Raw genomic sequence first — 11,617 nt, 5'->3', positions numbered from 1 at the left:
AAACTCACTTCTTTTCCAAATTTTACAATTCTTATGTCCAAAAGCCCACTTATTTTAGAACACCTGTTCAATGCAAATTCCTTCTCTAGTTTTAGTTTTTTTTTCTTCATAACTTTCTTCATTTAATTTATGCATTGGTGCTTTATCGAGTCAAATATTATGAACTAAACATAGATGCTGCAATAATTACCAAATTTCCCACTGGGCAAAAGTGGACTGGTCCTACTGTTCTTTTATATAACGTAAATTAGGGAGACTGCAAGTATGAATTAATATTAAGTATCAATATATTTATAGCATGTGACATTTTTTTTAATTTCACGTGTTATTTTGCTGTTATTTCTTTTCGATTGTTAAAAACCCATCTACATTCATATGGCTCTTTTTTAACTAAATTCAAAAGTATACAACTCATTATGTGATATTTGATGTGACACTATCTTCTTATTAGAAAAATATCACACTTTTATATTTGAAAACAACTTAATTTTAAGTTTTGTATTTTAATCAAGCTTTTATAAACACATAAATATTATGGCATATTTAACACCACAAGTTTCAGAAGACATAACAATACAAATGGCATGGCATGCTTAAGACTACAAAAGAGAAATTTTCATAACCACACAAATCTTATAAGATGTTTAAAAATACAAGTTTCAAAATTTTATAGACGCATAAATGATATAACTGTTTAGAACCACCAATTTTTAAAATTTATTCCTTCTTAAGTTTTGTGTTGAATCAAATTACGGCATATAAAGTAGAACAAAGAGAGTATCTTGTTGTGTTAGAAACATAAGAAGCAAATCGGTCTTTCAACCGTGTAATGCGCATGGATACTCTCCTTTTCTCTTTGTTTAAGGAATATTTAATAAATGTGGAAAAGGTGGCTTCATTTTTAACTAGAATATTATACATTTGCGCTTTCAACAATGGTGTATTTGGTATTTATAAACTAAGGAAGTATTTAATTAATCACTTTCTGGTGTTTTAGGTTGTAAGTTAGGTAGTTTATACTAGAAGTAAAATAATATTGGGAATGTGAAAAGGGAGTAGTAATGTGTTGGTTGAGATAATTAAGTGATATGCATTAAGAATTAAATATATACGCAGAGGAAAATAACTAATTACGTGTATCAATGACGCAAGTGATTAAAAATGACGCAAGTTATTTTTCTTCATTTGATTTAAAAATTTGACGTTTAAGAAAACAATTACTCACAAAAACAGTGTCAAATAATTTACCAACAAGTATGTTTTAGAAAAATAATATATCTATCAAACACGTTAGATCTAAACCATACGAACTATTTATCGTTCTTCATTTGTTTTTGTGTGTGGTCGTGAGCTCTCTGGTTGTTGTTTTTCCTCGACTTTTTTCCATTCAATTTTTCTCTTCTTCTTATTTTTCTTCTTTTTTTTTGGGGGGGGGGGGAGGGGGGGGGATCTGACAGATATAAGGGTTTCTTGGGATGTCTTAGATGTCCCAAGTTTTTTTCAGATATTGTGATAGCATGTTGAGGTTTTCATTTGATGGTTAACTACGAGTAGTATACAGGACAACGGATATACAACCAGGACATAAAATTCATTACACTTTCTTCTATGTGAAGTTTGTTTACCTGAAAAACGGGTAGAGTTTAATTTGTACGTAGTTCTAAGGATATTTGGTATAGCTTAATACAAATTGTAAGGATAAATAGAAATCTCAAATACGGATACCAAATAAACAAGGTTGGAAAGAAGATGATTTTTAGGACTAAGCAAGATAAATCAATTTATGAATCATAAAGGAATAACTCTTCAATATATGAGTGTATGGTGCTTGAATTTACAATGTAAGCCAAAGAACTTCCCTATACAAAAATGTAGCCATCCTCTTTATAGTAGAGGATCCTACTTTAGATATAATTAAAAATATATAGTAGAGAACTCATGATAAATTAGCTTTTCCCTACTTTCCGTCGAGATTCTCTCTTTTAGTGTGTTTGAAACGGCTCTTGTCTGTGAGCTCGATCGGCCTCGGTGCTGGTCGGTATTGCTTCTATTGCTCGATGTGGACTCGGAATCAGGTGATGATTCGGGCTCGGTATCGGTTGGCCTCTACCCCTTAAGCTCGAAATCATCTCATCATAGTTCGATTCGGACCCGAGCTCGATAATGACTTTGAACTCGGTGTTTGACCTATACCTGAAATCTGAAGCTCGTTCGTACCATCTTCGGAACCCATCTCGATATTACGAAGTCTTTCTTCGATCCATTATGTTTCGACCTCGATCAATCGTACGAAGACCGAAATCTATTTCGACCGTATACAGATAGTCCCCTCGTTTCTCGGGAAGGATGTGGTGAGAAACGATATGATTTCTTAATGGCTCGATTGGATATGCGCTGACATTTGCATCGAGCCCGACCATGACGTCTGTGATAGTTGTCTGTCGGTTTAGCTTACCAAGGCATTTAATGCGTGTTAAACGGTGATCGGCCACCGCTGATATTGAACCGTTATTGCTTCAATCTATAAATAGCCCTTCCTTCCACCATTTATCACTTTTACGTCTCCAATCTTCAAAAATATTTTAAGTTCTTTTTCGTCTCTTCTAAGTTCATCCGCTGATCTGTGACTCTTTTCTGCAAAATTCTTCTTCTAAACCACCAAATCTTTGTTACCTTCTTTAAATCCAAAAATGGTGAAGACATTAAAAACCGTCCCCCAAAAAGAAAAAGCTTCTTCTTCCCAATCTGCCGCCGACGAAACACCGGTGGATCCACGGCCTGAGGAGCGCGTTCCGACGGCGTGTGTTCTTACCTCCGATTTCAAACTCGATAAAGGTTCGCCGGTTCCTGATCGATATGAGCCTGTATCGAGATATATTTGTTTGATAATCGGGGGGTATATCGAGCAGATAAAAAAAGATTGTAACTGGGGGAACAAAGAAGTGGTAGTGTCGTCTCCCGAAGAGAATATTACTACTCACGTGAGAGAGTTTTTAAGTGTGTACACTTACCTTTTCACGTTAGGTCCCCTCGACCCTGTTATCATAGATTTTTGTCATAACTACCTAATAACCCTAGGCCAGATCCATCCTTCGTTTTGGTGGATCGTTATTTTGATCCGATACTTTGTGAACAGAATCGAGGTGATGCCTTTCACCCTCGATCATCTGATCTGATTATACCATCCTCGCCTTTTTCGAGGAGGGTTAATAAAACTTCAACCTCGAGCTACAAGGCTCTGTTCTCGAGCATAGACGAGGACAGGGATCGAGGCTGGATGGGCAGGTTCATTCGAGTAAGGACTTCGGACCTGATTCCGACTGAAAAGATGCCTTTTCCCGAGTAGTGGAACATGAAGCGTAAGTGTAATTCTGTTGTTATCTCTTACTATTTTGTCCTTTTATTTCTTTTCTCACCGATATCTCCCTTTTTGTGATGCAATGGTTCCCTGGATGTCCAGCACAGTTTCCGATCTCAAGAACTAGGTACGGGATCTGGTTTCGACCTCCACATACGCCGAGCGCTCATGGCATAACTTGTCAAAGAACCGATGGGAGGCCAAAAATCATGGTAAGCCCCTTTCTCGTATTTTTTAGTAGTTCGAACAAGATGTTTTCCATACACTTTAATAAAATTTTCCGTATGTAGGTATGGGCAAAGATGCGGTTTTGAGGCCCTCGTCTGTCGAGGAAGAGGCTTCGGCTTCTGTCCCAAAGCCGGTGAAAAATAATAAGAGGAAAAGAGCCTCTGTTCCCGAAGATCCAAAACCGAAGAAGAGGACGGCTCGTAAGCCGAACAAGAATACCATTCCTTTGACCGTAGAATCAGTTCTGCGTCTAAGGGATGAAGATGAAGAAGAAGAAGAAGAAGAAGAAGAAGAAGAAGAAGAAGAAGAAGAAGAAGAAGAAGAAGAAGAAGAAGAAGAAGAAAATGATGGGTCCACCCTGTCGGCCTGAACGAAGAAGACCACTGACGTTCCACAGGCAGCTGGATTGATGGTGGTTCATAAGGCCCGCCTCGAGCTGAGGATATATCTGAGAAAGATTCGGGTAGAGTCCCCGAGTTGTTGGAGATCGAAGATGCTTCCCATCGAAGCCAACGGATGGGGGATATGTTTGAAGGGGGTCTCCTCGAATCTCTTCGAACCGAAGAGAATGCTCCAAGTGATTCACTTGGGGCAGTAGCAATCGAAGACTCGCCCACCTTCCCTGCTTTTTCCGCAGGGACGATTCGGGCTTCTTCGCAAGAAGAACTTTTTTTGTCTTGGTTGGGCAGAGCTTCAAGTGACTTGTTAGGGCTGTCGAAGAGCAAAGAAAAAAGTCACTCGAAGCTCCTCTCAAGCTTTGGGGGCCTCGAACTAGACATGCCTCATGATAGAGAGGATCCTTTTCGTGACATGTTTACCGGTGTCGAGGACGCTACTGGTACAAGGGACGCATCGGATCTTTTTCACGGAGTGCAGCAGGCTTTGAATCAGGTAAGCCTTAAATTATTTTGTTGGCATTACCTTTATGTTTCCTTTTCTTTTCTAACTTCGTTTTTTCTTTCTTCGGAGTTCATCAAGAAGCATGTTCTCGGTCCCGAACCGAGCTTCATCGATATGAGGCCGACCTTCAACGGGTTACGGAGGAGAGGAACTCCCTTAAACTCCTCTTAGGGCAAAGGGGAGAGGAAATAAAAGACCTCCGAGCTGAGTTGGCCAAGGCTCACCAAGATCAGACCGATCTGTCCGAGCAGGTAATGATACTTTTAAAAGCCTATGGGCTTGATACCGGAACGATGGCTAATATTTCGGTCTCACAGCTGCAGCAGAAAATTAAGATGATCGGAAAACTCCGTGAGGAGGTCGATGTGATAAAAACGGAGTCTTTGAAGTGGAAAGAAGGTATGGATCGCTTTGCTGCAGAGAAAGAAGCTGCTCGAGCCCAATTATCATCGGTCGAAAACCAACTTCAAAGTATGAAGGAGAAAAGCTCGGTTCAAGCAAGAAGAATAGAGGAGCTCGAGGCTCAGTTGGCCTCTGAACTTGCCAAGGCCGAATCTAACGCCGAAAAGGCAAAGGCCGATGCGGATGCACTCATGGCTGTCTATCGGGCCGATGCTGAAGCTGCCCAGGTCCATGCAAGAGAGGCAGCCGAGACCGCCGATACTCAAGCACATTTGGTTGCTGAACTTGCTAAGTGCCGATCACGGAGGGAGACCCTCGAGTAGATCCATGCTTGAGGTTTTCGATCTCGCTGAAAAGATAAAAAGGGCTAAAGAACTCGAAGCCGATGTTGAAGCTTTGGCTTCCAATGATGACACTGATAGGAGTAAGAGCGGGTCCGAGAACCGGGGGGGGAGCTCGGTGGAGAAGAGACCTCTCCCGGAGATAATCAAAAAACTTAGCCCTTAGTTTCTATGTTGTAATCAATCACGTAAACGATCTTGTATGTGTGTGTGTGTGTGTGTATATATATATATATATATATATATATATATATATATATATATATATATACTTTACCGACTTGCTTCTGTTTTGTTTCCTGCCTTGTGAAGATTTTATTTGTGCCTTATGAATGTTTTCATAAGGATTTAGGCAATTTGATCGAATTTGGACTTCGTAGCCTTTATAACTGATGTGCCGTAGAATTTCGGCACATTTGATACCAATTACATAGACTTTAGCTCATCTTTCAATGCATTTTTAGTGAATTCTTATGAAGTTTTGGTATTTTACAGTGCATGAGGCTTGAGGATCCAAAAACATGGAAAAGAGGTCAAAAAGCCACAAAAGGGCAGAAATGATGCAAGTATGCGGTCGCATAAAGCATATGCGGACCACATACCCATCGCAGACTGAAGCAGATTGTTGGTTAACTGAAGAGAAAAAGATGTGACCCATTATGCGGTCGCATAACGATTATGCGGACCGCATAGTGATTGCATAACTGAAATCAAGAAAGTTGAGAAGCACTTATGCTGAGGAATATGCGGTCGCATAATGTATATGCGGACCGCATAATTAGAATGCGGTCAAGAGCTGGGTTGGATACATGAGATTATGCGGCGATCTCGAATAATATGCGGACCGCATACGTGATCTGCGACCAGTATGCGGTCGCATAAACCTTCTGCAGGGTTATTTTTGTCCAATTTTAGCTCCTACTTTTAGTCCACTATAAATAGATTTATTAGGGTTTTGTGGGGGAGCTAAGTGAGAAAAAGAGATTACTTTTAGAGCATTGAATGTACCATTGTTTTGGAGACTTTTGAAGAGAGAATCTTTTATCTTTGTAAGCTTTATGACTCTATTTATCGCTTTGTTCTTAGATTTTTGTATGAGTAGCTAGTTTTAATTACTAAGGTTGTGGACCCTAGATGGGTGTAATGTTAATGGGTGTTTACCATTGAATATATATATATAATGGTTGATTGATATTTATTCAGTTCTTATGCTTCATGTGATGTTAGTGGTTGCAAATATTAACTAATTCCATTTCACTCTATCTGCACTTGGAAAAGTGGGCTAGGGTTTGGTAGAATTGAATACCAAAAACTCAAGGCTTTAACCCTTGTTTAATGGAATCGCCTAGGAATAAGTGGGTTCTATTTGGCATAAATTGGTTATTTTCAATCGCAACTCTTTTACATTTGGGAAAATCTTGAAGAGTAGATATTACTCAACTATTGGGAAATAGTGGGTAGTCACTTAGAAACCATTTGCATATCAAAAGACTTTCCATTAGAAATATATCATATTAACACCGATAGCATTACATTACATCATGGGGACACAACCTTGGTTTCCTTAATCAAATTAATCACAACCTCACAATATTCTACTTGTCTTCATTTCACTCAATTGCAACATTCTTTTCAACTAACGGAATAGAATTACAAATTAAGTCAAGTTTCACACTACTCAAGTAACCTTTTCACACCTATTCCCTGTGGGATTCGACCCCAACCTAGTTGGGTCATTATATTTGATATCGACTGCTTTACACTAATTATTAAGGTGTAATTTGAGCGTATCAAATTTTGGCGCCATTGCCGGGGAATACGGTTTTGAAATTACGATTAGTTTTTATTCCATCACACTTTGCTTGCTTTGTTTGGTGTGCTAGATAAACATGGCAGTGTATGACGAAGAAGAAAATCCTTTTGCGGATATAGATGAGTACATCGAGGACACAAATGCCATTGTCCCTCCGCGAGTTGACGCTGCTACCTTCAAGGTGGAACATGGTCTGATCCTAATGCTTAAAGCAGAGGGATTTTTTAGGAATTCTACCGATGATGATCCAACACAACATCTTAGAAACTTCTTGGGAGTGTGTGCGATGCACAAACAGAATAACGTGTCAGATGATGCCCTAAGACTGAGGGTATTCAAGTACTCACTAGTTGGAGAGGCAAGGAAATGGATCCAAAATCTACCACCTCACTCCATTCACTCTTGGCCTAAACTAGTTCGTGCTTTCTTAGCCAAATGGTTCCCACAAAGAAAGAAATCCGAGCTCAGGGATAAAATTTTCTTTTTCAAGCAACTACCGGGAGAACACCTACATGAGGCATGGGATCGGTTCAAGCTATACCTAGTGAGGTCGCCTAATCATGGTTTTCTAGACAAAATCTTGTTAGAAAAGTTTTACATGGGTTTGGATCCGTTGAACCAATCCATAGCAAAGAATGCTGCGGATGGATCTTTTATGGATAAAACATTCACAAGGATCACACAAATTCTCGACAAGATGGCGGAACACAATCAAGCTTGGCACTCGGAAGATACCACGGGTGGAATTGCATACGGTACTCCCTCTTTGACCAACATGATTAAGCAGAATCAAGAGAGAGATCAAGTAATTACCGGTCTTGCCACAAACATTAATGTATTAACCAAGATGTTCACTGAAAACCAAACTAAAAAGGTAAATATTGTGGAAGATGTGCAACCCTGGTCAACTGAAAATTGCGATGAGGCGAATTATGTCCATAATTCTCAAGGTGGTTATCGCCAACAAATCAATGGAGGCCTAACCAGCAAGGGCAAGGCCATCAACAGTGGCGCAAATATCAAGGTGGATCAAGTCGAGGTAATTGGAGCAATACCAACAACAACTATGCAAATCGGAGTTCAAACCCCTATGTTCCACCAAAGGGGCAATACTCTAACTCTTCGCATTATAAGGAAGGCTCTTCAAGTGAGTCCAAGTTGGAGAGCATGCTTGAAAGAATATTTCAAAATCAAGAAAAGGGCAACACTACAATGAAAACCATGTCCGAACTTGTGGGGTCACACACCGCATCCATACAAAAGCTAGAAATGCAAATGAGATATTTGTCAAGAGAGCATAATCCAAAGTCGAAGGGCACACTCCCAAGTGACACAATTGCAAACCCTAAAGGAAATGGGAGTGGTCCAACTTCTCATTGCATGGCAATCACCACACGAAGCGGGAAGGTACTTCAAGGAGAAAACGAGCAAATTATTGGAGTAGATGATCTTGAGCAAGAGGTTGAAGCACAAGTTGAAGTGCCGGTTGTTGTTGAAGTTGAAAAGCTCCCAAAAGGAGTAAAAGTCCAAGAAGAAAATCATGAAAAGGTAAAGAGGAAAGAGGCACCAACAGCTCTAGCACAAATTCCTAGACCTTCCCCTCCGTTCCCTCAAAGACTTGCTAGGAGGGTTGATGATAGAAAATTTGAGAAATTTTATGACATTCTCAAGCAATTGTGGGTGAACATACCATTTGTGGAAGCCTTTCAAGAGATGCCGGGTTTTGCTAAATACTTAAAGGACTTGATAACCAAGAAAAGAACCACCAAGAATGAAGTAGTGAATGTTACTTACCGGGTTAGCTCCATTATTTCAACAACCACCGTTGAAAAGAAAGAAGACCCGGGAGCATTCACCATTCCGTGCACTATTGGCCTGTGAGATTTTGCAAGGGCTCTTTGTGACAACGGGGCTAGCATTAACTTGATGCCTCTTGCCATTTACAAGCAAGCGGGGTTAAGCATGCCGAGACCTACAAGCATGAGATTGTAAATGGTCGATCGTTCAATCAAAAGACCAGTGGGAATTATTGATGATGTCTTAGTGAAAGTGGGAAAGTTCCTCCTTCCGGCTGATTTTGTGATCCTTGACTGTGCCGTTGACAAATAAATTTCTATCATCTTGGGGAGGCCATTCCTTGCTACCGGAAGAGCACTTATGGATTTGGAACGAAATGAAATCAAGTTCCGAGTTAATGATGAAGAAGTCACCTTCCAAGCAAGTAAGGGTATGAAGTTGCCACATGCATATAAAGGCATCTCAGCCATTGATGTTGTTGATGAGGTAGAGGACGCAAGTGAAATGAAAATGGAAGAAAAATGCCTAGGTGAGGCTTTGGCGGCGATATTGGTAAATTTCGATGGTGAAAACATGGAGGGGTACATGGAATCAATGAATGCATTAGAAGGACATGGGTCTTACACTTACACACCAAAGAAGCTTTCTCTTGACTTAGAGAATAGAGCCATTCCCCCAACAAAGCCTTCAATTATTGAGCCGCCACAACTTGAACTCAAGCCACTTCCACCACACTTAAGGTATAAATTTCTTGGCTCTAACGATACTTTGCTGGTAATCGTTTCTTCCTTGTTGAATGAGGTGCAGGTAGATCATTTATTGAATGTCCTACAGGAGCATCAACAAGCCATTGGGCGGACAATAGTGGACATCCGAGGGATTCCCGTCGGAATCTGTGAGCACAAAATACAATTGGAACAAGGAAGCAAACCTAGTGTGGAGCACCAAAGAAGATTAAACCCGTCCATGTAGGAGGTGGTGAAGAAGGAAATCATCAAGTGGTTAGACGCTGGAGTAGTCTATCCCATTGCTGGTAGTTCTTGGGTGAGCCCGGTGCAATATATGCCAAAGAAAGGAGGCATGACCGTTATCCAAAATGAGAAAAATGAGCTCATCCCAACAAGGACTGTGACCGGATGGAGAGTTTGCATGGACTACCGGAAGCTCAACAGTGCCACTTGCAAAGACCATTTCCCTATGCCTTTTATTGATCAAATGCTTGATCGGCTAGCGGGAAGGTCATTTTATTGCTATTTGGATGGATACTCCGGCTATAACCAAATCAACATTGCATTGGAAGATCAAGAGAAGACAACATTCACATGCCCATATGGGACTTTTGTTTTTAGCCGGATGCTATTTGGGCTATGCAATGCTCCGGCTACCTTCCAACGGTGCATGATGTCAATTTTCTCGGACATGGTGGAAGATTTCCTAGAAGTGTTTATGGATGACTTCTCTTTAGTGGGTGACTCCTTTGAACATTGTCTTGACAACCTTAAACAAGTGCTCAAAAGATGTGAAGAAATAAATCTTGTACTAAATTGGGAAAAGTGCCACTTCATGGTGGATGAGGGCATTGTTTTGGGCCACAAAATTTCCAAACAAGACATAGAGGTTGACCGCGCAAAGATTGAAATCATTTCTAAGCTTCCTCCACCCATTTCAGTAAAGGGTGTCCGAAGTTTTTTGGGGCACGCCGGCTTCTATAGGCGTTTTATCAAAGACTTCTCAAAAATTGCAAACCCCATGTGCAAGCTCCTTGAAAAAGATGCTACGTTCGTATTTGATGAAAAGTGTCTCAAAGCATTTGAGGAATTGAAAGCACCTATCATTGTCACACCGGATTGGTCTCAAAGCACCTATCATTGTCACACCGGATTGGTCTCTTCCATTTGAATTCATGCGTGACGCTAGTGGTGTAGCCATTGGGGCGGTGCTTGGTCAAAGGCATAACAAAATCCTTCATCCTGTCTACTATGCAAGCAAGACTCTCAATGGTGCTCAGATGAATTATACTGTGACCGAGCAAGAATTTCTTCCCATAGTCTATGCTTTTGAAAAATTTCGGGCCTATTTGTTAGGATCCAAGGTAATAGTCTACACTGATCATGCTGCTCTTCGCTATCTTATGGCGAAAAGAGATGCCAAGCCAAGATTGATTCGATGGGTCCTTTTCTTGCAAGAGTTTGACTTTGAAGTCAAGGATCGAAGAGGGACAGAAAACTAAGTCGCATATCACTTATCTAGGCTTGAAGAAGCAGGGAGGTAAAAAGAGGACTTTGACATCAATGATGCTTTTCCAGATGAGTACATATTGGCATTGTCTGACACATTTGCTCCTTGGTATGCCGATATTGCTAACTATATGGTTAGCGACCTTGTCCCCGATGGATTGGAAACATATCAAAAGAAAACGTTCTTGCGGGAGTGCAGGCAATGCTATTGGGAGGAGCCCTTCTTGTTTCGTATTTGTGCCGACAACATCATACGGCGATGTGTTCTGGAAGATGAAGTAATGCCAATTCTCAAAGCATGCCATGACTCCCCGGTTGGGGGTCATCATGGAGGAAATCGGACGGCTGCGAAAGTGCTTGAATGTGGCTATTATTGGCCATCTATCTACCATGACGCGAATCAAATGGTCAAGGCTTGTGAGCAATGTCAAAGGCAAGGATCAATCTCTAAAAGGCATGAGATGCCTATGAAGTTTGTAAGGGAGGTCGAGATCTTTGATGTGTGGGGGATTGATTTAATGGGCCCCTTTGTGAGTTCTTA

The 11,617-nt window shown here is 40.7% G+C and overlaps 1 non-coding gene across 1 annotated transcript; it reads right to left on the bottom strand.

The window, feature by feature from the left end:
• Positions 1–7,502: 7,502 nt before the first annotated feature.
• Positions 7,503–7,609, bottom strand: LOC142168497 (small nucleolar RNA R71). The gene has a single exon (XR_012698355.1). It is a non-coding gene; the product is annotated as a small nucleolar RNA R71 (small nucleolar RNA).
• Between the last annotated feature and the right edge of the window lie 4,008 nt (positions 7,610–11,617).

The sequence above is a fragment of the Nicotiana tabacum genome, chromosome 13 (genome assembly GCF_000715075.1).
Source record: "Nicotiana tabacum cultivar K326 chromosome 13, ASM71507v2, whole genome shotgun sequence".
Classification (NCBI taxonomy): Eukaryota; Viridiplantae; Streptophyta; class Magnoliopsida; order Solanales; family Solanaceae; genus Nicotiana; species Nicotiana tabacum.
Note: the sequence above shows the minus strand (reverse complement) of the source record. Positions and strands in the feature narration are given on the sequence as shown.